This window comes from Onychostoma macrolepis, chromosome 08 (assembly GCF_012432095.1).
Source record: "Onychostoma macrolepis isolate SWU-2019 chromosome 08, ASM1243209v1, whole genome shotgun sequence".
Taxonomy (NCBI): Eukaryota; Metazoa; Chordata; class Actinopteri; order Cypriniformes; family Cyprinidae; genus Onychostoma; species Onychostoma macrolepis.
The window spans coordinates 446,096-473,308 of record NC_081162.1 but is presented as its reverse complement, the minus strand read 5'-3'; the positions used below and the strand labels follow the sequence as shown (position 1 = coordinate 473,308).

The following is a 27,213-nucleotide window of genomic DNA, read 5'->3' as shown; positions in this document are numbered from 1 at the left end:
GTAATCCAGGGACACAGTTGATTCAGCGCACCCGCACAAATCCGGTTAACACCAAATCTGCTGATGAACTCTCCTGCTGACCCAAATCCACTGCCGACACTTTCACTCGCATCGCACGTCAAAATGAACAAGAACATGAAATCTGACCAACTTTAGTAATTAGTGTGAATCTTTGAGTGACCCTGCTGCATGGACACACTCCAACAAACACTACAGTAGTAATATCTCGTCTAATTCAGCACAACTAGTCCTACTCACACACAACGTCCATCTGAAGACAAAAAGCCTTCAAAAGTCCTATGCTGCCAAAAAAGCACACTATTAAGGTCACAGTTCCTGTCCGGACCTCAAATTACCATTCCCCCAGGTGTGCAGTCTTATTTCTAGAGGAAAGTAAAGCTTTACCTGGATTCTGTATTCCCAGACACAGCTCCTGTGCCTCCAACGGCCAAAGACCTTCTGAATGGATCTACACTGGATAAACACCTCACCAGAAAGACAGGGGCTGATTGGCTGGCTCCACGTTTAGATGCATAGATGCGGTTTAAGCCGCACATAATCCAGCTGATAAAGTGTCATGTTAATATTGCTAATACAGGGTCAGCGGCCGCATCAATATACGGCTTTACCTTCACCTCAACAACACTGCTCACTCTAAAACTACACACATTCTAGGGCTGCTCTCGACTAAAGATTTGTCTGGTCGACTAGTAGTCGTTCATTTGAAGCATTAGTCGACAAATCACACGTTTATTAATAAACCCTTTAAATCATAATGAGCCTTTAATTTCCTACATAGCCTAATAAGCGCTCAAGCACACGCATAAAGCTTGCCACAGCACACCGCAGAAGTAATGATTATGAATGTGTCAGGGAAAAACAGCAAGGAGGCTGCATTAACATTTTAATAATTCATTGATAAACTAGTGCTTTCTTTGTTTTCGGTTTAAGAGATAAAGTCAGCGACATTGACTCATCTCCGCAGTAGTGATGCACCTGTATGCATGTTTCATACGGATTACATAATCTGAGAATGTGTTTATCATTTGAATTGGTTTATTTGAAAGTAGACATTTCACTCTCAATAGATATTTTTTTTTTATGTCTGTTAGGCAAGCATACACAGAGTTTTGGAGTTTTGCGCTCAAGAGACCGAGACGGCAGAAAGCGCATCCTGTTTGCTTTCATTAGGCTACTTTACAAAAGCGCAATGTTTTGTTGTTATTGTGAGTGCACACAATTAAATGTAGAGTCTTTACAGATTCGAAAGATTATCTGTATGAGCACCCTCTGCACACTTCAACAGCGCACATTTTTCTAGGTTAACATTAGATTGAGCAGACATGTAAAGTTGCTAATACTTACATATTTCAGATAAGCCAAATTTGAGGTCGATGAATGAAAGGTGAGTGTTTGGATGTCCTGCCCGATGTACTACTGTATTACCACATAGACCCGCCATTAACGATCTGCGTGACTTTGCCAATGTGGATTTTTATTTTTTCTGAGACAAAGCAACTAATAAAATGTTGGTCGACCAAGCCTCTTCTGATCGACTAACGGTTAGTCAACTATTGGGGGGCAGCCCTACCACATTCACCATCAAAATAAACTACAGAGCAAACCCAATCTGCCTGCAGTATAATCTTCACAAAAACACCAAGTCATCCGACATACACAACGAATATGACCTAACCAGAAAGGCATGAGCATTAAAAAAAAAAAAAAGTCCTCTCACATTCAACTGCTTTTATGCCCCGCAAATGTCCAAACGTAAATATTTGGACTAATATAAAGTGTTCAAAAACTGAGACATAAACTGAACAATTTTCAGACATTAGCGTTTCTGAATAAAACATGTGAGTGAATGATTCAACGAACTGCTTCATTCCATTTGAGTGAATACGTTGAATGAATGACAAAATTACTCTCCCATTAAGACAATGATTTTCTGCCATAGTTTCATATCTAAAATATAATTTGAGTGATTTAACATTACTCAAAATGATATTTTTATAACATTAATCTCACTGCATTATTAATGCAATTGCAGTGTAAATGAATTTATGCCAACTTCGAGCTGCATTAAACTGTAAATAGTAAAAAGTCTGTAAATACACCTAAATGCAGATGCAGCTTCTATTTCTGAGTAAAAATATCACCTATATACACCTGCAATCAAGAAATCTGTCACTTGAACAGCTGTATTCACAACACCTTCGATATTTTGCCGTTTTGCTGACCTCCAAATATGCTTGGACCCTGATGTAAGGGCTAGGGATGCAACGATACCATTTTTTCAGATCCGATCCAGAAAATTCGGAATATTGGCTGATTCCGATCCGATCAGATACCAGCACAGTTTTTTTTTTTTTTAAATGAATGTAGAATTTCTATACTTCTGTGTGTTGACCTGATTGTCACTCTTGTGTGTGTTAAACACAATTAGACAACTTCATTTTAATGAAAAATAACAAATGAAAAAAAAAAAAATATCACAGCAAGCGTCGCGCGCTTCTGTATGAGTAAACAAACCCGCACATCTGCGCCATACATTAACACAGAGACACGCAGAAGTCATATTTAAATAGACGTTTTGGGGCTTAATATTTACAAATAGGAGTGGGAGTGTGCTCACTTGTGTGCGTGCTTCCGTTTGTGTGTGTGTGTGTGCGAACCGGGGCGGAACTCCGCTGTGCGCGATACAGAGAGCGCGACCATGTAACGTAGAGACAGAAATGACATGCCGTCGTGTAAATAAAATAAATAACATAAGGCTATTTAGTTTGTTTAATAAAAGAACAAGGTATACACCTGTTCTATAGGGAAGGTAACATTGAATGACTTCTTTTGTGGTCTGGCGCTATAGAGAAAATAAAATTAACTTGACCTTCAAGGGGGGTGGGGGGTGCCGTTGGGGGGGCAGGCCGCCCCCCTAAAATAATGGTAGAGGAAACACTGGCATTCATCCAGTATTTCTACTTAAATCGCTATTGTGAGTAGGATTATTTCTTCCGCATCTCAGCCAACGCCTCAGTTGCTAATTCCAAAACGTCATTTTAAACGGAGGCTTGAGCTGTTGATAACAGATTAATGCAGTTAATAGAGTTAATAACTAAGTTATGAGAGAAAGAGAGAAAATTACCTCTCAATAGTGTTCGGCAGCAATGTCTGTAGTTATAGTGAAACTTAGTTCCTTTTGTTCACGAACAGCGCCGTTGTTGTTACCTCGCTTGTGAGAAGTCATGTAGTTTTTAAGTTGTTTACTGATAAAATCGTCAGAGTAGCGCTAACAACATTAGCGTGATGTATGCTAGTGTGTGCAAACTGTAACTTATGTATGTGCGGTCTGTGAGGGAGAGACAGCGGGAGAGATAGAGTATGTGCTTTCCGTGCATAATAAAGCGTAATTTTGTGACAAAAACATGGACATGATCTGTCGTTTTTATCCTTTTGTTTACTATATTTATTTGTTTGGCCAGTGTCGTTGTGGGTTTTGGTTATTTTGCTGTTGTAAGACCTTTGAAATAACAAATCATTTGGCGAAGTGATATGGTCATGTAATGTGGTCAAGAGCTGCCTGGAACTACGTTCGCCGTGCGTTTCCCTGAAATTAATTGCACACCTTAGAATGTTCGTCAGCCAATCAGATTCAAGCATTCAACTGCCCCGTAGTATAAATTAGATTATTAATAGCCCTGATAGGACAGAACAAGAAACAACAACATAATCTTTCATTGTGCAAAAGTATTATAATATGAAAGGCTCAATACAGAGTGGCACAAAGCGCTTATGCGCATCCCATGTGCAGAATGCTGCGCTTGAAGCAGCACGGAGTCACAGCGCTCTGGATAGAGAAGTTCAAAGCTCAAAGGAAAGAGATATTTATGTGTAGTTTATTAAATCTGTGCAATAGTTTATTGAGCCTTTTCTTTGAACAGTTTTAAATTTCAGTTACTGTGCGCTCTTGGAGAGTTTCATCATTTTTACTGTCGTAACTGAACACAACACGCAGTTTGAACGCTGAATGGAGGATGACAGACAGATGTAGCGGAGAGAAGAGTTTACGTCAACTTGAATTTAACGACTTAAATATTCATCTGTACCTCACATTAAACTATGCAACGGGTTCAGAAAACATGGACTTTGACTTTATGGTGCTTTATAATGTTTTTGTGTTTTCGTGGGGCTCAACAATAACACAATAGTATACGAACAAATATTGGATTTGGATCGGTCTTGTCGGACCGATACCTGATCCAGCAGAAAATGCCAGTATCGGAGCCGATACAGATACAGAGTATCGGATCGATGCATCCCTATGTAGGGCCCTGAGCATTTTAACGTTTCTTTGGAGTAAAACTATCATCATATACAAACAGAAACCTAAAGGTCTTTACAGCAACCCATGAAAAAAAAAAAAAAGTTCAGTTTACTTTAAGCAGTACTTCTATCACAGTTTTCTTCATGTAATGATAGTACTACAACTAATAATAAAATTATTATTAAAACATTATTTTTAAATAAATATTTACCAGAATTTATTTAGCAGAACAATTTTAAAATGTAAATACACACAACAGTATTTCTGGAAAACAATATATATTTTGGAATAAAAATTAATTAGAGATGCTTTTGATTATTAATATTTAATGAAACCATTAAAACGGAAAAGAGAATTTTTGGTAAAAATAAAACTGAATTTCAGAAAGAAAAAAAATTCATAAGGCCTTAACTTAATTTGTTACACTTTTAGTAAATGTCTGTTTAATATTGTAAGTTTCATTTTAATTAATTTGGCATGCTTTTTGATTAATAACATTTCATTCAACCATTAAAACAGAGTCTAGAAAAATTGAAAAACGGAAGAAAAAAAATGGAATCCTGAAAAATTAAAACAGAAAAAAAAAAAAAATTATTTGGAAAATAATAAAATGGATTTCATAGGGCCCTACTGATGGATGTTGTGGCTGTATATTTAGCCGATTTGCTTATTAAAGTCATTTCACATTTATAAAAAAAAAAAAAAAAAAAGTGAGATGAAGAGGTGTTAGATAAAAGTACTTTTGTGTGACAACTGAATAAAGCCTAAAACACTGAGGACTGTACAGTGTTTTTCTCTTGACACTGAAGGGTGGACTTCTGTAGAGGACAGGAAGGAAATCCAACTGGAAGAGCTTCCTGTAGAGACGGCTAATGCACTGAAACATTAAGCAGGACCTCAAAAACAAACCATCATTTTACAGCATATTAGCCTGAAGACCACATGAAATGAATTGACAAGCACAGTCTTCTTTCCTATGCTGACGTATTTCCTGTTGATAAAGGAAGTTTGTGCGGATTTTTATTATCAAAAAGCTTTGTTTTACAGCTTCAGGATCCCAGACTGCTCACAATACACACCGTTTCAAAGCAGCTTTAAAAAAAATTCATACAGTTAATGTCCATAACGCATACATAATGCCTTATACCCACATTTATCAGTTTAAGAAGGAAAAAGAACAAATGTCTCCATAAAACTTGATAAAGCAGAGTCATCCTGGAAATGAAGCTAGCGTGTCCGCATAGGCCGCAGCTAAATCGGTGCGGTACAGGAGGTGAGCAGGGCACTGCTCTGCGTCTATTACATGCTGCCCTGTTTCTGCTGGGGTTTAATAATTTAGGACCCCCTCCCTCCAGACCAGCTGCCCCACAGACACGAGCACGAGCTGCAGGCCGTTAACTCCTTCCTGCCTGAACCTGAGCGCTCTACACTGCAGCAGATAAAATCTGTTCGTCATGATCTCTGACAGCAGTCACACATCACATCATAACTGAACCTGATCACTGTCTCTGTGGATGTGTGTTCAGCTCCGATCAGCAGAAGATTAGTGCTCAGGCCTGACAGCGTTGACGATGTGAATGACACTATAGTACATTATAAAACAGTATGCAATAATAATAAATTGAGTGTAAATTATCATATTTATCAGAATTATTAAAATGGATGCTGCCTTATTGGGACAATATAAGCCCTCCCAACACCCTACCCGATACTTTATTTTAAACTGTTTGATTATTTCCTTAATTTTTTTTTTTAAATAAATGCCTTTTCTGATGTGCTAAGAGATGTGAAAAGGGAGGAGGAGGAGTTCGGCAAAAGGTGGATTCGATCGCACCATAAAGAATGTGTCAAGTGCTTTATCATCTACGCCACCGGAGCCGTTGGTTGACGGCCGTCTTTTGTAATGTTGACCAGACCAACCATATGTTGGTGGGCAGAGTTGGTGCATCGCTCGTGAACGAATCAGCTCTTTTGAATGAAATGTTCTTCATCCACCTGAATGAGAAGCACTTTAGTTTCTTCTTAGTTTAACTTTAAGACAAACGTTTTTTAAAATGAGGGACAGGTGGAAGGGGATGGTCACACAGAACATGTTTTTGCTCTTAAAACATGAGACTCGTATTAGTACAGTATTCAGTAGTAAATGAGGAGCCGCAGCGCTGATGAATTGAGTAAGACTGACTTGTTGGGACCAACTGGTGTTTTTAGTTTCATATTTAAAAGTAGGGCTGCACGATTCATCGAAATTAAACCGCAAAGGACGATAAATCATGATTAGGTAGAAGCTGTGATTATCATGCGTATCTCTCAGTGAAGCACAGTTCTGTGATCAGTAGTGAATCTCCATACGAAGGCCAGAGGGTGCTCTCGTGCAGAAACCCCAAATACGCCTTGCAGAAGAAACCCAGGAAATGCCAAATCGCTGCAGCTGAATAAATAGAAGATTTAGCTGCTCTCATTGATTCAATGTGACTAATAAGAACACGACTATGACAATATATGATTTATCGGAGTTCTTATTATTATAATTTTCATTATAATAAAGTATATCTATAATGCAATGCTAATCGACATAGCCTTTATCACTGCTCAGAATGCTATGAAACATGTAATTGCAATATAAATGCCTTGTTGTCACATGTGAGCTGCATTAAACATCTAAATACATCTAAAAGCCACTTCAGCTGCAGTTTCTGTGCCACCTCTGCAGTGCAAACATGGATACGGATTTCATCTGATTGGTAACAACCCAACGTGTATTATAAAACATTATACTGTTTGAATAAATTTAACATTTATACATTTAAAATGAAGAATTTCACATCAAAGAAGAATAAGTAAGAAAACATTGCCCTCATCAGGGTAAAATGCGCCACGAAAAAACAATTTAAGGGGGCAAGTATCGCTTGAAATGGGATAGTTAATGTCTGTGGTTGATCTGAAGGCGCTTCTAGATTTGCTCCTCAATGCGTCCCGCCTCAGTGTGAATGGAGGACTGAGCCGCTGTCTGTGCTGCTAGTGAACACATCAGATCTTCGCTGTGTGCACGGCAGGAGAAAGTGCGTCGACTGTAACATGCGTCTGCACAGAGCGAGCACCGTGACGCAACGCCACAAAAATAGATATGTGCTCCAATTATCAACAGAGCTGCCTACTCTCCAAGCGTTTATAATGTGACCGAGTCACTCGCACTGCAGAACGGGTGTACAACTTTCACTGCTGGAGAAACCCAATTCATTCACTAAATATTTGGCAATCCATCTAGTCATTTCAGCAACTCAAAAGATTTCTTTTTAATAGAAGTCATACTGCCTTGACACTGAAAAGTAGAGCACTTGCAGTGAATTCACTTCAAACTATGTGTGCTCCGTGCAGATCTGGGTCTGTTTTCACATCAAATGACAGTGAAAACTAACAACTGAATTCCTAAACCACTGCATCCAAAGAAACCTTTTTTAAAGATTGAAATGGTTGTAATAGGGTAGACATGTCATATAATTTTGTTCAGAAGAGTGAAGGCATGTTCCTCCTACCTTGTACCAGACAAAGTTTAGTCTGTACTTTTATTTTTCTTTATCATCATTTTTATTAAGTGATTTTAACCTCTGCTTTAAACCGCAGGAAATAAGCTGTTTTGTTGTTGTTGTTTTAGAATGTAATGTTTATATTTTAACCCATTTTTTCCACATCATAGCCAACACAAATACACTCACTATATGTGTTTCACTGCAGATGGATATTTGTAGGCTGGTGCATTGATCGTTCAGATATGGCACGGCAGTGGTGTCACATGACACTGAGAGTCAGCTGAGAGCATGTGTTACAAACAGGAAATGGAGGGTGGGGTGAGCTGCAAAACTAGAACAAAGACACACACAAACACTCACTGCTGCTCACACACATTCAGATGCCCAAAGACACGGCTGATTACTGTTATATGCTCACCTCTGAGTGTTTTATTAATTTGGGTAACACAATGCTGGTATACACTGAATTAAAAACAGTCTAACCCTCCTGAAGGGATTCGTACCATATAATTAACTAACTTTGTTTAAATGTAATTTTTTCCCACATCAGTCTACACTCCTTAAAGTCACAATATTTTAAGTGTCTTTAACTATATAGTAACATGTAAATTAATCATTTGACAGATGCAAACAGGTAAGGGGGGGGGGTGAGAACACTGCATGCTCCACACGCAATTTCTTTTAAAGATATTTATTTACATGCTGTTTTGTAGTTACTTATAAAAGGTAATAAAAGTCCAAAACCGTCATTTTTCACCAAATAAATAAATAAATAATATATATATTTGGTCAAAATCCCATGTTATAACAGATGAAGTGTTATGCAGGCTATTTAAAACAATATTGGCTGATTAGACAGCAACGGTGACCTAAAATGCAAAATATTTGCCCTCTCTCTCTTCACCGTTCCCACATCTCAAATATTACCCTTTTTAGACAGTTTTAGAAGTAAAGAGTAAAGAAAATACAATGCAAAACTTATTGAAATAACCAGTTCTTATTTACCCTTGTAAGAAAAACACTTCTCGTTGGATCTAAGAAAATCTCATAGGAGACCTATTTTGGTCTCAAAAAAGTGAGTTGTCACTGAAAGGTGAGGAGTTTGCATCTATGATTTGAGCATGTGCTCACGCATGTTTTTAGACCACCAAACTAACATTACCAGAGTCCCACCTCAAATGGCAGCAAAAATTTTTTTTTCGAATGTATGACTCTGTTTTTACACCTCAATCTGAAAATATGAATATTCAAACATTTCATCACAGCAATGTTGTACATGTGTTATTTATTGTATTTAAACTAAACTCTGTGATAATATTTATTGGCCATCTGCAAAACAAAGAGCCCATCTTGAAAATATTTAAAAAACAATATTGGAAAATGGATGGAAGAAGTTAGGGTCATTATGTATTGGCAAGCAGCCCTAGCCACAACACCACAAAAACAGCTTGTGTACATCACTGTAAGGGCAAAACTAACATCCAAAAGTAAAACAGGCATCTGATGACAAAGGTTCAAATGAGATGATTTCCCCTCAGCTCTCTGAATGCACGTCCACTGGACACTACACAAGCCAAACACACACAGGTCGTCCCTCGCGTAGCTCTTTGTGTCCGTCTGTAGCCTGAAGTGATGAAGTGTATGAAGCATTGAGAGTGTCCAGCAAATAAGTGCACACAATGAATAGGCCTGAGTGCTTTGTGTGTTTGTGTTTTTTGACAGCATGCGCCTGCAGCCATTCGCTGAGCACAAAGCATGCAATATTTAACAGCACTCTATCCCCCCCCCGACACACTCCAGCAGCAGCTCATGCAGAGAACAGACGGACAATGCAGGAGGAGGAGGAGGACGGAAATGATGAAGAAGCTAGAAGGCATGTCTTAAAAGCCTGATTCTTTGACTCCATTCTGCCCTTTCAAAGAAAGATAAGCATCATCACTTGGCCTCCATCCTCAAGTTAAAGCTACACACAAGTTACACCAAGCTAATAACTAATGGCTGTGAATGAGGGTTTATTTAGAAGGGAAGACGAATCGCAGATGGACATCAGAGGCCGGACGACAGAGTTTTCCTGCGCCGTCAATAGCACATCTATTTATAAGCTGGTGTTTCAGAGGATGTGCAGCACTGAGCTGGTACATAAAAAGGCCCCAATGCAATGCACCAAAATACTTTTTTTTTTTTGCCAATACTGAGTGCACACTAACAAACTGACACAAATGCTGATGTGTGACTAGTGTTTCATTTGGGTTGCTAGATTTGAGTGACAAGTATATAAAATGTTTGTAGTATTATTCAGTAATAATGTATTGATTTCCTATAGATCATGTCAGTAGGTGAGGTGTGCGCCTTCTCCGTCAAAACGACTGAAAACACTGACTGTCTGCCATCATTTAAATGTTTTCACCATGAAGTCACCATATGGGATTTTTTATTTATTTACATAGATAAATATTGTTCCTTATTGTGAGACATTTGTGCATATAAATACATAAGATAATTAAAAAAATAAATAAAGATTGCATTTTAATATTAGTCAACCGATATATTGGCCTTATATTTATATTGCATTTAAACAAGTCTTTGAATATCGCCAGCTTTGATGACTTCAGCTGTTAGATGCACTGTTTAGTAGGGGCGTAAGAAAATATCGATACACATGAGTATCGCGATATTTTGTTTGGCGATACCGTATCGATTCTCAAAAACGGAACATTGATATTAAAAAAAAAATAAAAATATATACTGTATTTCTCTTATATTTCTTACAGTATATATATATCGCAACTCTTGTATCGTGATACGTATCATATCACCCGATTCTTGCCAATACACAGCCCTACTGTTTAGGGCATTAAGTATGAATCTGCTTATTTTTTCAAATGGATTCCTTTTCAGATTTTCAATTTCTAATTTCATTGCAGAAAATGTATTAATGTGTTATTTACAGGGCTTAAAACTAACTTTTTGCCACACCTGCCAATGGCCGGTGACGTGAGAAAATTTACCAGCCATGAAACGTTTTGCAAAAACAGGCAGACGTGACAAAGAGACCGTTAAAAATCATTTGAACTGTGTCAGTACGGTATAAATAAAACACGGCAGCAGTTTACTGTCGGAGATTTGTCGTGTTGCGTCACGCCACATCCAGTGTAGACAGCATCACTGATTATAATGGGTTCTATAGTATTTTGTCACGCAGTTTTTACCCTGTCAAAAACAGCTCTGTCTACAGCAAGCTATTTTCTTGCATGCCGCTTTAAATGCAAATGAGCTCTGCTCACCCCGCCCCTCTCTTCCTAGCTGCTCTCTGAGAGACGGTAAACTTTAGCCACATTCATCGTGAAACTTGCTAATTAGGACATCATTAGGAAAGGCGATTTGCAAAGATTCATTAAAAAAACCTTACATACTTCTTTTGGAGGTGAAGCTGGATCACGAATGATTCACGCGAAGATAAATCTACCATTTAGGCAGATCGGGGGTGCATTAAAAAAAAAAAAGCTAATCCACTGCGTCTTCAGCGGCTCAAGATGTTGGGAGTAAATGATGACTGCTATGTTCGTTATTACATCCAACAAAACAACACCTCAAATCGCTAAGGAGCCATTCTTGTCTACTCCTGCTCCGAGGGTGAAACAATGGTGGACTGATGACAGATCACTCAGGGCGAGTCTAAGGTAAAACGCTACTGTCAATCAACAGACAGGCATCTGAGATCAGCTTGATTTGAGAAAAGGGAAATGATTTAACGAGATATAAAAAAAACTATACACTCTATACACAACCACAATAATGATAAATAATGATATAGATTCTCCCAGTGTTTTTTTTTTTATCTCGTTAAATCATTTCCCTTTTCTCAAATCGGGCCGATCGAGCCAAGGGGTCATTGGATGCGACATGCACTTTTACAAGCTGTTTGAACTGAAAATGTGTGTTGGCAGTGTGTTTACACAACCACAATAATGATAAATGATAAATATATAATAAACACACTGCCAAGACACATTTCAGTTCAAACAGCTTGTAAAAGTGCATGTCGCATCCGATGACCCCTTTAATGCAGAGCCAAAACAGAAATATCAAAATGTGAAATCAATCAGATGAAAAACAAATTTCTTTATTTTTCTGAATGTATGCATATTACTCAATACTGGTTAGTACACACTTTTGTTTTGTTTTTTTCCCTTTTTTTTTTTGAGCAGAGGAGAGGGTCAACAGTGAACTCAAGATGGCCTGATCACACAGCATCCGTTTCCTCTTTTAGTTCAAGGCAAAACCTTTTGCCCACTGAACATGGGCAGCACTATTGTGGCTTTAACACAATCACCAATCAGAACAGCAGAGATGTAGTCATGATATGTATTAATTCAGTGACGAAGCCTTAAATCACAAAGTTGACAAAAGGCTCTGAGAGTTAGTGTAGTGCTTGGAAATTTGTGATGCATGTTTGAGCTGGATTTGAAGGGAAGTGCACTTGTATAAGTATGTAGGTCACATGATGTACCGAAAGAGATTCTGGTGAATTCACTTGTGGTTGAGCAGAATGACATGGGAAGAATCGTTCTGCCAGCATGTCCATTAACAGGCCATTAAAGACCACTAACACAGGTCTATTTTAAGCCATCACAGTGACCACAATAATATAAGACAACACATAAAATGCTATGATGAAAACAGCACTACAGAGCAGTCGCAGATTTCCCTTTACAAAGCTTTTTGCTGCTAGTACAGTTGCGTTAGTATGGTTTAGATCTGTACACTTGACACGCAAATATTTTCACTAATTTCACAATTAAACAACAACAATAAAACTATATGCTTTATCTTTAGCAATAAACTTGTTTTAGAATATACATAATATTTTTTAACAAAAAGTTCTCTTTATGAAACATCAGTGTCTTTTTCGATAAAAGTTAGAAACTAAAAGCTTAAGGCTTTGGCAACTATTAAATTCATAAACGTTTCTGCTGGAAAATGATGGGAAAGGGTTTCAAACATTATTTTACAATGCTCAGCATTATGCTTACAAGAGTTGATTACCTTTATATTTTATATAATTTTACAAAGCATAAAATCATATGTATATGATTTTTGTCATTTCTTCCTTTCAAGCACTGAAGGCTGAGTAAAACAATTCATTGATTAACTTAGGAGCCGAGGCTTTGCGCATTGCTATGAAAATGGAACCATTTTAATTAAACATACTCTTGATGAAAATATGATGGGAAATATAACACTGCTAGTTAGTACATATTTTTGAAAAAGAAGCATGATAGTCTGAAATAATCCAATCAAAGTCAATCATGTTGGGCATTTCCTTTTCAACTGTGTGAGCTAAAGCGCTTTGCTAGCGTGTCAATTACTAGGGGTGGCTCAATGCCACTTTTTCAGAACCGATCCTGATCCGATACCAGAAATTCGGAGTATCTGTCTATACTGATATCGATCCGATACCAGGGCATTTTTTTTTAAATTAGTGTTGAATTTTTATACCTCAGAAGTTGTGAATGGTACCAAAATAGCGAACCGTACCGCACCACTTTTTTGGTACCCTTCCGTTGGGGTACCTAGCACAGCAAAGGGTACCAAAAGGGTGGAGCTAAACTCACTGCAGAACGCTGATTGGTTGACTAGAATCGTCACTTTTGCATGATACAAAGGGATAAAGCTTCTCCTTCACTCGTTCCACTCTGCTGTCCGTGAGTGCTGGGCTTATAATTATATAAGAGTGATTAATTATAATCAGAGTGCGCAAACACAAAAAAAAAATATATATAAGTGTATTTTATAATTTTATAGTTTCACACAGACAATAGCCATTTCTCAATATGCTTTCTTGTCTGTTCTTGGTGAAACGTCATTGCCCAAAAACCCATGTAATTTTCGAAATATACTGTTATTGTGTCATGAAATGTAGTTTTAAGAGTTTTTCAGGCGAGAATGTAGTTGTTTAAAACTCAAATCTGCGGTTTATTTATAAAGATAGCGCCTATTTGAAAATTTTCTATGCCGATTTCGGAGCTCCATGCGATCAGCGGGCGCTCAGCGCTCATGTATCCGCCAAGAGCAGCCTCAGCTCAGCTAGTCCTTCCGACATTTGCCACTGGCTCTGTTGTCTCTGTAGTGATTAAACATGAGATGCAATTCGTTTTGGGTAGGCTATATTTAACAGGCATTCATGCTCTCATGAATCCATTATTTGTTCCTGGTCATATCGTTTTGGCTGAGCACAAAGTTATGTTTACCTTTATATATTTATTTTGAACTTTACCGTAGCACAGCACTGACCTGATGCATACGTTTGACTTAATTGTTTGCTTTTGTCTTTATTTCCTCTTATATAAGCCTCTTATACTTTGTACTTATACTTCTATAAATTCTATAATTATTGTTCATTAAAACTGACATTTAACAAAAAGAGGCAGAGTTGTGCTTATTGTTGCGCTTTATCGTCGATCGCTACTTTCCGGCATACACCACGCCTACCAAGTAAGGATGCTATTGGCAGTGGAAACGCAAACCTGATCAGGGTTACCCGTACCGAATCGTACTGTACTGTACCGCTCAGTGGAAACGAGCCATTATATAACATAAACCTAAAACTACAACTTAGGCTACATCTGCACTAAAGAACATAACAGGATTGCTGCAGGATTTTTTTTTTAAGACTTTAAGACCTTTTTTAAGACCTGCACAAATAAAATTAATACCATATGAGCAGGGTAGGGCAATGTCTATGGTAAACTGTAAAATAAATGTAAAAGCATGATTTACAGTTCAGATAGAAGTTTTCACAAAACAAAAAGTTTTATAAAATTATACACTTCACATTTCAGCCTTTAAACCATTTAAGAAAATGGATGAGTCAAAAGTATTAATTATATTAATTTAAACAATTATCAATTATTATGTGTGACCCTGGACCACAAAAGTCTTAAGTCGCTGGGGTATATTTGTAGCAATAGCCAACAACACATTGTATGGGTCAAAATGATTGATTTTTCTTTTTTGCCAACAATCATTAGGACATTAAAGTAAAGATCATGTTCCATGAAGATATTTTGTAACTTTTGATATTACTGTAAATATATCAAAAGTACATTTTAATTAGTAATATGCATTGCTAAGAATTCATTTGGACAACTTTAAAGGCAATTTTCTCAATATTTCGATTTTTTGCACCCTCAGATTCCAGATTTTCAAATAGTTGTATCTCGGCCAAATGTTGTCCGATCATAACAAATCATACATCAACGGAAAGCTTGTTTATTATAAAAATTGACACTTAAGACTGGTTTTGTGGTCCAGGGTCACATATTAATTAAATAACATACAGACACATTTTAGTGTTTAGATTTTTAGAATGAATTATCTCCTTATCGATCCACCAGTTCACATTTACAGCTCTGCGTTCACATTTACAGCATTTTTGTTTTTGTTAATTGTATAATACATGAAAAGAAAACAGAATACAAAAAGTTTAGAAAAGCTAGTGTTAGTTTTTTTTTTTTTTTTTTTTAAGAATAGAATTAGAATAGAGAGAGGTGTGACATTCTTCATTCTCTCTTATATTCTTTTTGGCTCATTAAAAATTAATCTTGCTGCCATGTTCTGGATTAATTGTAAAGGTTTGATAGAACTGGCTGGAAGACCTGACACAATAAATACATACAAAAAATAAATAAATAAAATTAAAAAAAACAAACAAACAAAAACTATAGGGTCCTAGAAATCCAGTTCAACTACAGCCTCCGGAGCTCACAGCAACAGCCCTATTGAACATGCAGATTCATTCTCTGCCAGCAGGAGGCGCTTTCGAACGGTTTCCGCGGTAACGGCAGAACACAAAGCAGCACCGGACTTTGAAACGTGCTGCGCTCATATTTTATTTATAGCCTTTTTAAGTTTAATCGTCACATTAAGCTGTATCACGATTCTGGTCTGTACCCAAATTTAAGACCTCTTGAAATCATAATTAAGACAATTTAAGACTTTTTAAGGACCCGCGGGAACCCTGCATAAATGCAAAAATGAACTTAACCATGCTAGTCAGAATGTATAAATGGATGTGCTTTGCGCAGGTGCACAAATAATTTATAATATACTTTCTAATATAACATTGTTTTCTTTACAATTACTCCAATTCTTTCAGTCAACACTGAGTGCTTTCAAAGCCATACTTTCACTTTGGTTCTCCTGGTCTGGACAGCATGCTGTCCCATCGCCAACCAATCAGATCATCGCTCTCATGTATGTTCGAGTACTCAAGTAAGTGAGTGTCTGTGCCCATCCCTTAGTATAAGATATGAAACTTTGAGAACTTTAAGGAATTATGCCTACTAAATCTACTGAAAAGACTGTACTGATAAAAACTTTAAAGAATATCACACCATCAACAGATTTTTTTTTAATCCATGTTTTCATTTATAGTGCACCCCTGTTGTCTAGAAAAGTTAAACTGAATCAAATTTGTGAAGAAAATAAATAAATAAAACCAATTTCATACATTTTTTTAATGAATTCAATTTATTTGACAAGCTTTTTGATTATTCATTTAATTAAACAATTACATTTGGGAAAAACTAAACGGATTTCATGAGGACCTAGAATATGGAATGCATGTTTTTAATGAGTATGTGAGCAAGTGACCGTTCGGTCACAGTCAGTTCTTACCCGAGTCCACCGGATCCGTTTTACATTACAGCTGAACGTCACTCACAATCACAACTCGCATATCAACAGAATCATACATACAAAAGCTGGAAGAAAGCCTTTTGTACAATTAATACAAAGCAAAAAAGGTCATGCGAGTGTAGTTCTGTTTCAAAGCCTAGTGAGTGTTCAGGCATCATGGGTGAGCAAATATCATTTTAAAAGGTTAGCAGGAAGATTATGATTGTGCTTATTATGGCCTTATTGTTAGGTAGCAGCATCACAAGTACTGTTCAGGAAGAAGACCATCCCAGAATGCACCAACTCAATGAAAACGTCCATCCAAGATGGCAAGACATAGAATGTGTCCATTATAAACGCAATTCATTCAATACTCAATAGACAGCTTACTAGGCTTTGGAACACTAATTTCTCATACCGTTTCTGTTGTCTGTCGTTGCAGTTTACCACTGGAGTGAGAATACAACACGTTTAACATCAGCTGTCTAGACTAAGTCAGATCTTGTCAAGCTCAGATCATTCCTGCAAACAAACGTACCACCTGCCTCTGACCAAACCGGTTTCTCTGAACACTGCACTCTGTCACAGACATTTCTTCCTGAAACTGCCACGAAGACGCTCCAGAAACACACAGCCGTTCCACTGCACATCCAACATCTTTATAAAGCTGACCTCCTCGATACAGAAACTGTAGGAATTTTGATGACAGATGTCCCGTGAGCTCAGAGTGATTTCAAATGCATTGTTAAAGAAGGTTTAATTGCTGAATTCCTAGTGAAGATCTAAGCACTACGCACTGTCACTGTACCATGAAAACGCAAACCAGAGCTAAAGATCTGTGCAAACATTGTCAAAGTTCAACACTATCACTAAACTACTTCATTTGTATCTGAATATTTGGCAACATACATCAAACGTGTTTTCATTCTCAATGACTGAACTTCACAAGAATTTGCTAATTAAACTGCAGTTCACCGTCTTGTAAGAATCGTCAAGACTTGAAGACTTGAAATCCCAATGGAAACAACAAATGGGAAAAAAAACTGGGTGTTCACTGTTCTCTATAGTGAACGCAATCACACGAGACAAAGCAAATCATGACAGCTGCTCAGCTTTGCATCAGGTTCGGCCACATTTCTCCTATCGTTCAGTTTAACACTAGCAATGTCGACAGAAAGCAAAGCCTTTATTCCAAATGCAAATGATGCGTTTTCACATGCAAAAGCGCATTAGTGTAGCACTGGCGACTTGTACAACGGTATTGTCCTTCTGTGGTCCACTTTGCTTATTCAAAACAGCACATGAACGTCAGATAACAGACCTGTATTCAAACGACCTGCGAGGAAATGAGCATGACGGCACGGGCCAACGCCGAGCTGCATGAGCGCAGCTCCTCACGTTAAACAGGAGTCACGAGAGGTTGCGCCATCGCTCCTCTGACAGTAAAGATAACTTACATTTCATGAAGTGAGCTGGACGTTGGTCCAGTAAGTGCTCTGATTCAGCAAGTTCTGACTGATTCAAAACAACTCTTTTAGAATAATTTCTAAAAGGAGAGTGCAATAGAAATATGTGCTTTCATTAGTGGTTGACCGTTATATTGCCAATGCCGATATTTGACATTTTTCAAATATCGGCATAGGCCGATAAGTTTTTCTGTTTGGCCGATGTGTTCGATGAGGGACTTTCATTTTGACAGCACCTGAGCACAGTGCTCACGTTCTCCCTCTTCGCTGTTTGCCGTCACAGTTTAAAGTTATTTCTAATACAGATAGAAGTCTGTCTAATAATAAAATAGAATGTTAAACAAAGGAATTAAAAGGTACAAAAAAAGTATATCATAAGTAACAAAAAGGCATACATAATACTTTCTCGTTTACCATCAGCATTCAGCAAATACGCATTTATATCATTTAAATATATCTTTGAATGTCTAATAACCATTTCATTTCACAAACCTTGCAGACTTAGTCGGATCCAACTGTGAGATCTTATAAAGTGTGCATTTGTTTCCTGCATGATTGCGTGTTCTCTGCGTGACGGTCGGTCCGTGTGAATTGAATGCTGATAAGAGGAGAGCTCAGCTTTACTGGAGACGCCCGATCGACAAACTTTAAACTCAAACTATGCTGTGCTTTATTCATTTGCCCGCTGCCACGTTCATGTCATTTTCACTGTGTGCTGTACGTAAAATGAGTGTTACCTTGACATTAAAAAATAAAATAAAAACTAAAATTGCCAATGCACACAAACTTCCCAGAATAGTGCCCTGATAGTTACAGTGTTTACTTTTTATTTATATACATTTAATTATTTCTTTATTAGTGAAAAATACTGTAATAGTATTACAGAATCAAGTAGTTGTCATCTAAAGTATAAGTATGTTTATTTTACACATTTTTCATTTTCAAATTATTTCAAATTTCTTAAATATAAATTAGAATATATAAAAATGATTTATTTCAGCTCAATATCGGTCACCCTGCTCTCTAAGATACCAATATCGGCAGTCAAAAAAACAATAATAAACTCGGCACTTTTTGGGTTGCCTGGAAAAGGCGTGTAAAATAAGGACTGGAATGAAGTGCTGCAGCTACACCGCACATGACAGCCTTCAACAATAAGGACGGCGATTGGCCCAGGTCTGTGCGAGTTAGTTTCAGGACAGCTATTGGGCCACTGCTGGACTGTGCTGATCACACCTTGTTCCCTGATTATGTACACTGAGTGTGTTCTGCAAAAGTAAACACCTGGTTTTGTGTAATGTATTGAACACCGTTGCTGTGAATGGCTAGTTGACAGATGAGGCTGCAGTCTATGAAATGGCCAAAACCACTTATGATTAGTGTCAGAATGGGTGGAAAATCACCGTGGAATGCCACTGCATCCAGTGAAATTACTACTGCTTTCATGGAATTGCACAGGTGTATAATCTGTTTGATCAATATATTCACACGACTTTCCCAACCAGCCAGATAACTGGATAAGGACTTTTAAAAAATAATTTTACAGAGATTTTAATTTTATATCATAAAGAGTAATCAAGTAGAGAATATGTCGCAGGTCTGATAAAGAAGTATAACCCTCTAACATCATCAGTCTGTAAACAACACAAGCATCTGTCCTGTGCTCATCCAGAATTACACAACAAAATCAACAGGTGTGCATGATAACACACACACACACACACACACACGTCTGTATTCATTTTAGAAAACATTTTTGTTAAACTACATTAGGTTACATGCCATTTTAAAGGAGCAGCTCATCAAAAAAAATGCAGCTATCAAGTACGCACCCTTACATCATTCATAATCCATTTCATTTTTTCTTGTCAAAAACAGACTCAAAACTTAAGTATCATTAATCTACATTATACTAAGTTACACTGGATTTGTGAGAGTCTCTCACTGTTTAACTCACTTAATCTTTGAGTTTGAGTTTATTTAGTAAAAGTCTACCTTTTAATACGGTTCATTTGGTAGACATGCTTTTTTATTACTAAACTTTAATTTAACCATTAAAACAGAATCCAGAAAATTAAAAACGGGAAAAATCCAATCTAGAAAAAATTTAAACATAAAAAAAAAAAATGAATTTTGGGGGGGAAAAAAATTAAATGATTTCACAGGGCCCTTATGGAGGTAGCAGAGCTTGGTACATTGCCAAAGCCGAAATGTCGGTATTGGAGCAACCCTAAATCATGCGATACTTCAAATAAAAGTACAAAACAACAACAAAATGTACTTCAGATAATAAGGTAGCCTATATAGAATTGTTTATGGAGCAGATAAAATGCTTATAATTTTGACTGATCCTGGGCATTGAAATCGCTATTGAGTGCGTTCTCACTTTTCACTTTCGAGATTCACAATCACACGTACTCTGTGAATACTATGGAGAGTAGTCCGCACTCGGCAGTACTTACCGCACATTATACAAGATTAGATGTTTGTCAGTGGTGCTCAGGATCTGCAAATCATTCAACCATCGTCCTATCAGTCATCTCTCTGTACTCTGTTTATGTGGTAAGGGAAATTTTATGCACTGTAATGTAACAGGCTACCGCTAGCAAGCAGTGTAGTGCTGGGCGGTAAACCGGTTCATACCGATTAGTGTGAGTAGAGTGTTTATTTTTGTTATATGAATTTTTAATATACCGCAATACCGATGTGTGTCACTTAAACGTTTGGAACGCAGTGCGACACTGTTTAAGAGAGGTCCCTTTTCACTGTTGCACTGTGGTGAGCGCACAGCTGTATCAAAGAACTTGCGTGACGGTGAAGATGGACAACCCTTTACAATGAGTAAATCACTCTCATATGTGACTAAATCTTTACTCTGGGCGACTAAATGATGTCTAATATTAGCCAATGGCACGCGATCTGTGCTTTTTTTTTTTTTAGTTCATCTGAATGGATGCGCAGCACACCTGTATTTGACGTACTGTAAACTCTAGTGTGAAGGCGCACGACTCGACGTCGCATTGCCTCACACACACAGAGAGAGAGAGAGAGAGAGAGAGAGAGAGAGAGAGAGAGAGAGAGAGAGAGAGAGAGAGAGAGAGAGAGAGAGAGAGAGAGAGAGACTTACATACATGCAGAATTGACGCACTACATGCAAACGATATTCTTTGTTGTATTTTTCTGAGAGTCCTTCAGCTTTTAAGAACTGCCGGTTCCTCTGGTAGTAGGCGGGGCTAATGCACAAACGACACAAATCTCATTGGCTGGCGTTCACCTATTATCGTCCTGTTTTGATTTCAGCAAATCAGTTCAAGCTAACGCGCACAACCTGATTAATATTCATGAACCCAGCAGCTCATTAATCCTTAGTGCATTTTATATTGTTATTAGTAGTAGAACTCTATTGTTATCTTATCAGTATTATTTTAGGGATTTTTTTCTTCTTTTTTTATAGAAACACTAAATGACAAACAATATCTTCAGGTAAAATTTAAAAAAAATTTTTAAGTCAATCTACTGCAGCATTTCCTCAATAAGTAGAAAATACGTTTAACACCCAGTCATGCATGATAAAAAAAAAAAAACGTCATATACCGTGAAACAAGTATAATTTCCAAAACTATAGTGATATAAATTTTTGGTCATACCGCCCAGCACTACTTTAGTGGCTCCGTAGAACATGGTATTCATTTTCTGTGCCTTTCCAAATATGGATTCACTATTTGGGCACAATACCCCGATGTCATCGTCCATCGCGATGTTTCACTGTAGACATCGTACGATGCCTATTTGGTAGACATCGCCCAGCCGTATCCTCCTGAACACCCTAATCAGGTGGCCCAGGTTGTGTTTGATTGGTTTTGGAGCTCAAATCTGCAGGAGCAGTGCTGGTTAGCCCTGCTTTAGATGAACATGAGCTGGCTGCTTTGATTTTGCTCCCCTCAGAAGGCAAACATGAGCCGATGCGTTATGACCTCGTCATTCATACAGATTACGTAACACAACTACAAATACTGACACGTCAAACAAAAATATGCCATGAGAGCCACAGTTACAGTATACAACAGCATGCAGTGGCACGAACTTTAAGCATTATCAAAGATCAAATATGTTGAAAGGGCATGTCAACTGTGGAGACAGCTGGATAAAACAGACACGAGTCAAATCAGCACTATCACTGACCAAACCCATAATCCTAAAAGCCTCTATGTACAGATGGGAACAATTTAATCCTATTCAGAGCTGCGGCTGAAAACACGAAGTGGGATAAAAAGATAAAAAAAAAAAAAAACGCATTACAACAAAAGCAACTAATATTCACAAGCTTCACGTACTTTCTGCATCGTCACGTGTTTTGTAGTGATGCCAATTTTAACGTTTTAGAACTAACGGAAGGATCAACGAGTATCAACGAGTATGAAAAGCACACTTGTGCTGATTCAGATTACTTCTGACTCTAAGGGCAGAAAAGACACTTTGCGCAAGTATTCGAGTGCAGAAACAAGCACACGACCAATGAACCGCATCGGCCTTGCAATAACAAGCCAATAGCTACATTCAAATGCTACTGACATTAAACTCGACGTGCTCTTATTCAGGTTAGACGCTCAGCAAGATTAGTTTCAGATTGCCGTTTCATCACGACAGTTGCTGACCCGAAAGAGAAAATTACCATTTAAAAAAAAAAAAAAAACCATTTAAGCCAAACCCCTCTGAAAGCCCCTTGCGGCAGTGCTGAGAATGCAGCATGCACCTACACTGGGTTATGAGCTGCACACATTACAAAACGCAGCAATGCGTGAACCCGAGCTTGCGGAGCCTGCATTCAGGAGTATGTTTTGAGCCTTTAAGCAGCTCATGCACTTTATATTCTTTTCTTTGTTTCTGCTAAACATGGGCGTAAGGCAGCAAGCAGGATCCTTCTCTGCAGTCCCTGCACAGTGTCACAGAAACTTCACGCCTGTGGACCAGCGATACGAATCAAGATCACAGGGAGAATTTTAGATGGTTTGGAAATTATGAATAAAAAGGTTTTCTGAGTGTTTTTTTTTTGCTGTCTTTCATGAGGTCGGTGTCCTGTGAGTGTGTGCAGAGCTTTTTATTTCATTCTGATGCTGACGTTTTGTTACATAAGACTACATGCAACAAAGCGCAGCCCACCTTACAGCAGCCTCGTGTGCTCAAATCCTAAATATGACGGATGTGCAGGTTCAAATGAAATCTGCAGACGTCTGACATTTTTCTGGGGGTTTTTTTGCACAATTGATGCAAACTATAAAATATGTTAAACAGAGCTGAGAGTCCTGAACCATTATTGCTAGCCACAATATTTCATAAGCACTTAAGGGAAGAGTCACGGGTCAAATTTTGTGAATGATGGGCGAATGAAACAGACAAAAGATATTTTAGACATGTAACTGATTTTCAAGAGCACATGTAACATTAACTCGCTGCTTAACTAGCATAGTACAATGCATCGTTAAATAAATCAAATAGCTAATCACGACTGTTTTACGAAACAATACTGTCGCAAATTTGTCGTTCAACCACACTGATTAATGATGCCACACGCGGTAGAGTAATAAGTTATTTTTATTTATCCATTTAAGATTGAATTAATGCCATTTTTTGCTATAAACTGAGTGTTAATTGTCTTTTTCCCCCTCTGTTATTCTGCTTTTATTCCAGATTCAATCATCGGCTCTTTCGTATGTGAATAACTGGCATGAAAATTCTGTGCGTAAAATGTGTAAAAAAAAAAAAAAAAATAAAAATGGCAGACATGCTAAATGAACATGTAAATTCACTTTCTGACAGTAGGTGGCACTTACAGAAAAGCACAAATACAGCCAATTACCTTTCTTACCAACTTTCTGTTTCGAACCCGCTTGTCATAGAAAAAAGTAAAAATACATAGTAAAAAAATAAAATAAAAGTCTCATGGACTACACGTGAATACTCGTCTCAGTCTGAACAGACAAAACAACAGCTGTTGATTCGAATTAAAATGTTTATCGGACCGAATATTCGCTTTGGTGTGAAAAAGCCTTAATTTTACAACTCAATCAATCAGAAAACTCATAAATCTTTTGAAAGACTAATTAAAAAGCAGCAGCTGATAGGAGAAAACATTAGTTTGTGAAAAGGCATCAGAAACGTTGTGTCTATATATTGTCTTCATAATACAGGCAGATTTAGTGGTGTGAAAGATATTGATTGATATACTAAGTTAAAGAAATATTTCCATAACAGCTTCATTTCCATGACTGTGGGAATACTTTTATATTGTGTGTTCAGTATTAAGACCGATTCATTTATATGAGGATCCTGCAGAGTTCAGCTCCAATCTGAATACAGGCAGGTTGGAGGAAAAGTCTGCAGGACGGTGACCCTCCAGGACCCAAGTCTGTGATTTATATAAACATTATTTGAGAAGGAGTGCATAAACGTTTCAGAAGTGACTTTTGAGCATCGGCTGTATAACAACAAAGGCAATTTGAGCGCATGTGTCATGTTTTCAGCAGTATATGAGAGCATGCGTGATGGGGTGAGTGTGTGTGAGGCAGGGCTGTGTCTTCATCAGTCGCCATCTTGTTGGCTGCAGCAGCAGCAGCTGTAGGCCGTGAACACACACACACTCATTCATTCAGTACATGAACACACTGCTGACACACACACACACAAGCGCGCTCCCGCGTACATGTTTCAGCAAAACATCATGAGCCAAAGACAGCAGAAGCGCTTTAAACACACCGGCCTTACATACAATCACACCAATATGAGTGTATTCTGTGATGAAACACACTGGAACTGCTCTTCCTCATTCACATTTCCTCCACGAACGCAACCGTAAATCACTCATACACAACACACACGAGTTAAAGAGATCGAGAAAATCCCATTAACCGGCGTTTAAGGTCGTTAAAAGCACAGGCTCACAGTTCAAACCGATCAAAGGCACACGAACAGAAACGCTTCAATCACACACACACACACACACCGATCGAATCACATCCGCCACCGAAATAACACCGGAGTCCATCGCTTCTTCGACGTTTTACTGGGAGACAGATGATAGTTAAAAGCACAAACTGTGCGACTCCATGATGAGGTGAAGTGGGGGAGGTAGTTTGCCTTTATCCTCCATCTTCACTGTCCATTTCATCATCATCATCATCAGGAGCAGTCAGATATGCACCAATGCAGGCTCAAAAACACGGATTTATATTCGTCAACAAGGCCAAACGTTAATCGGTGTCCAAATGAGACAGTTTTAGCAGCTTCACGCCAAAAACGCGGCTCTCCGTATAGACAGTTTTAGCGATAGCAGAAATCACTTGACAGCATTTAGCATCGATCATCGCTAATATTAAAACAGGAGCGCGATTATGAGCCCTGCTAGTCAGCTAACAGCACATCTCTGCCACATGACCGTGATTTGAGGAAGTTAACACATACTTATGTGGCCTAGGAATGATTCAATTTTGATATTTGCTGCGCGTATTGTAAAAACGATCACAATAAGTGCACGATTATACGTGCTTGTGTGGAGTCCAGCAGAGGCCCCCACCCCACCGGACCCAAAACAGGCAAATGAAGCCAATCAGGCGAGCATTAAAGAGAAAGCGGCCGATTAACACTGACCTGTGTTCTGTCGGGACAGTTCGTTGTGTATCTATCATTTACTGTAAACAGCGAGGAGAGATCCACAGCTGCCCGACCTGCAGACAGTCCGTCAGTCAGTCAGCGGAGAGCGGCACTCCCCGAACCGCAGCCGCGACAGCTGCAACCGCGCTGATTCTGGCCCAAATAACGCGAACTTCACGCAGGTGCCTCGTGGTAAATGTGGTCAACACAACGCTCGGTCCGAAGAAGCCTTTCTTGTAGGTCCCACACTCGTCGTTCTCCTGCGCTCGCTCTGTCAGGCGCTCGCTCCGGCATCAGACAGCAGAGATGGGCGCGGTGACCCTGCTCTCCGGGCTGGGAAACCCCACGCTGCGCCTGCGTCACCACGCAACGGATTCGATCGTTTCGGCGCCAAATCTTGTTTCGCTAGGTTTCAGGACTCAGACTATGGATAGAATAAACTGTATTGCTTTTATAGATTTACCCGTGAAAGTGTAACGGACAATTTGTAATATAAATCATCGTGTTTACAAACATGTATGAGAAAATTTCATTTTGAAAACTCTTTGTTAATAACAATGGCTTCCGGCGCAGCACCGGATGTAAATATGCATCCCGAGGAAGAACGCAGGTGCCTTTTAATACCGAATTGAGAGATAATATAAAAGACATGTCTCAAGAATTTTTTTTTTTTATTAAATTTTTTTGTACTTCTGCTTTAATGTCCGTATTATTTATTGGTGTCTTTGACGGTTGTGTGTTATTATATTTTCCTTTAAAGATTAATTTAGGTCTTTCTCGCGCACTTCTGATCTCATTGGCTTCTCTTTTGTCCAATACGGCACCTCATAGTTATGGTGATAAGTCTGCGATCCACTGTAAACAAGAAGAAGATGAAGACAGCTGCTGTCACTCTTTTGCATGCGAATTTGCTGCAACCATAGATACAGTAGATGCCTCATTAGCGACTGTTTCTATGGGCCGCTATACGTGAACCGTCCGCCATATTGCAGCGGTCAACTTGACGTCATTCACCATAGTAATCACTGAATATTGGAAAGATGCCATAATCCTGCACAGCCGATGGTCTGCGGTTGTGGCTAGAAGGGATACAGCTCCAACTGGAAATGAACAATTAAATTAATTGTCTACCTATTAGATTGTTTTATTAACGCCTAAACCTACCCCTTACAGTAATTTAAAAAATTGTGACAAAAATTACGCTGTATTGATGTGCGCATGCCCAGTAGCGCCATACGTATCCATTCTAGCCTTTACCTTGGTCTGCGAACCCAACAGTATGGTGAATGACGTCAAGTGGACCGTTCCAAGATGGCGGCCGCATCTACATACCTGGAGCGGTCGAATAGAGTGGGGGAACTATGATGTCACTTTGTAGGCAAAAACCTGGAAGCTAGTTAGCATTTGAGCACCTCCGGTTTCATCGTCCCAGAGTCAATGGGTTTTTTGAATGGGATTTTGGTTAAATCCCTTAAATAAGGTCCGTGGTTCACACGGGCTCAAGATACTTTCACGTTTTATTCTACGACATAAAACACACCAGTTACACCACACTCGTGATTTTTTAAAG

General features: G+C 38.4%; 1 protein-coding gene across 1 annotated transcript in view; it reads right to left on the bottom strand.

Moving 5' to 3' along the window:
- gnb1a (guanine nucleotide binding protein (G protein), beta polypeptide 1a) overlaps nt 1–26,202 on the bottom strand; it is a 48,323-nt gene extending 22,121 nt beyond the window's left edge. Inside the window, exon 1 of the mRNA XM_058784022.1 lies at nt 25,641–26,202. The gene's annotated coding sequence lies outside the window, so the exon portion shown is untranslated. The remainder of the gene's footprint in view (nt 1–25,640) is intronic.
- Nucleotides 26,203–27,213: the final 1,011 nt, after the last annotated feature.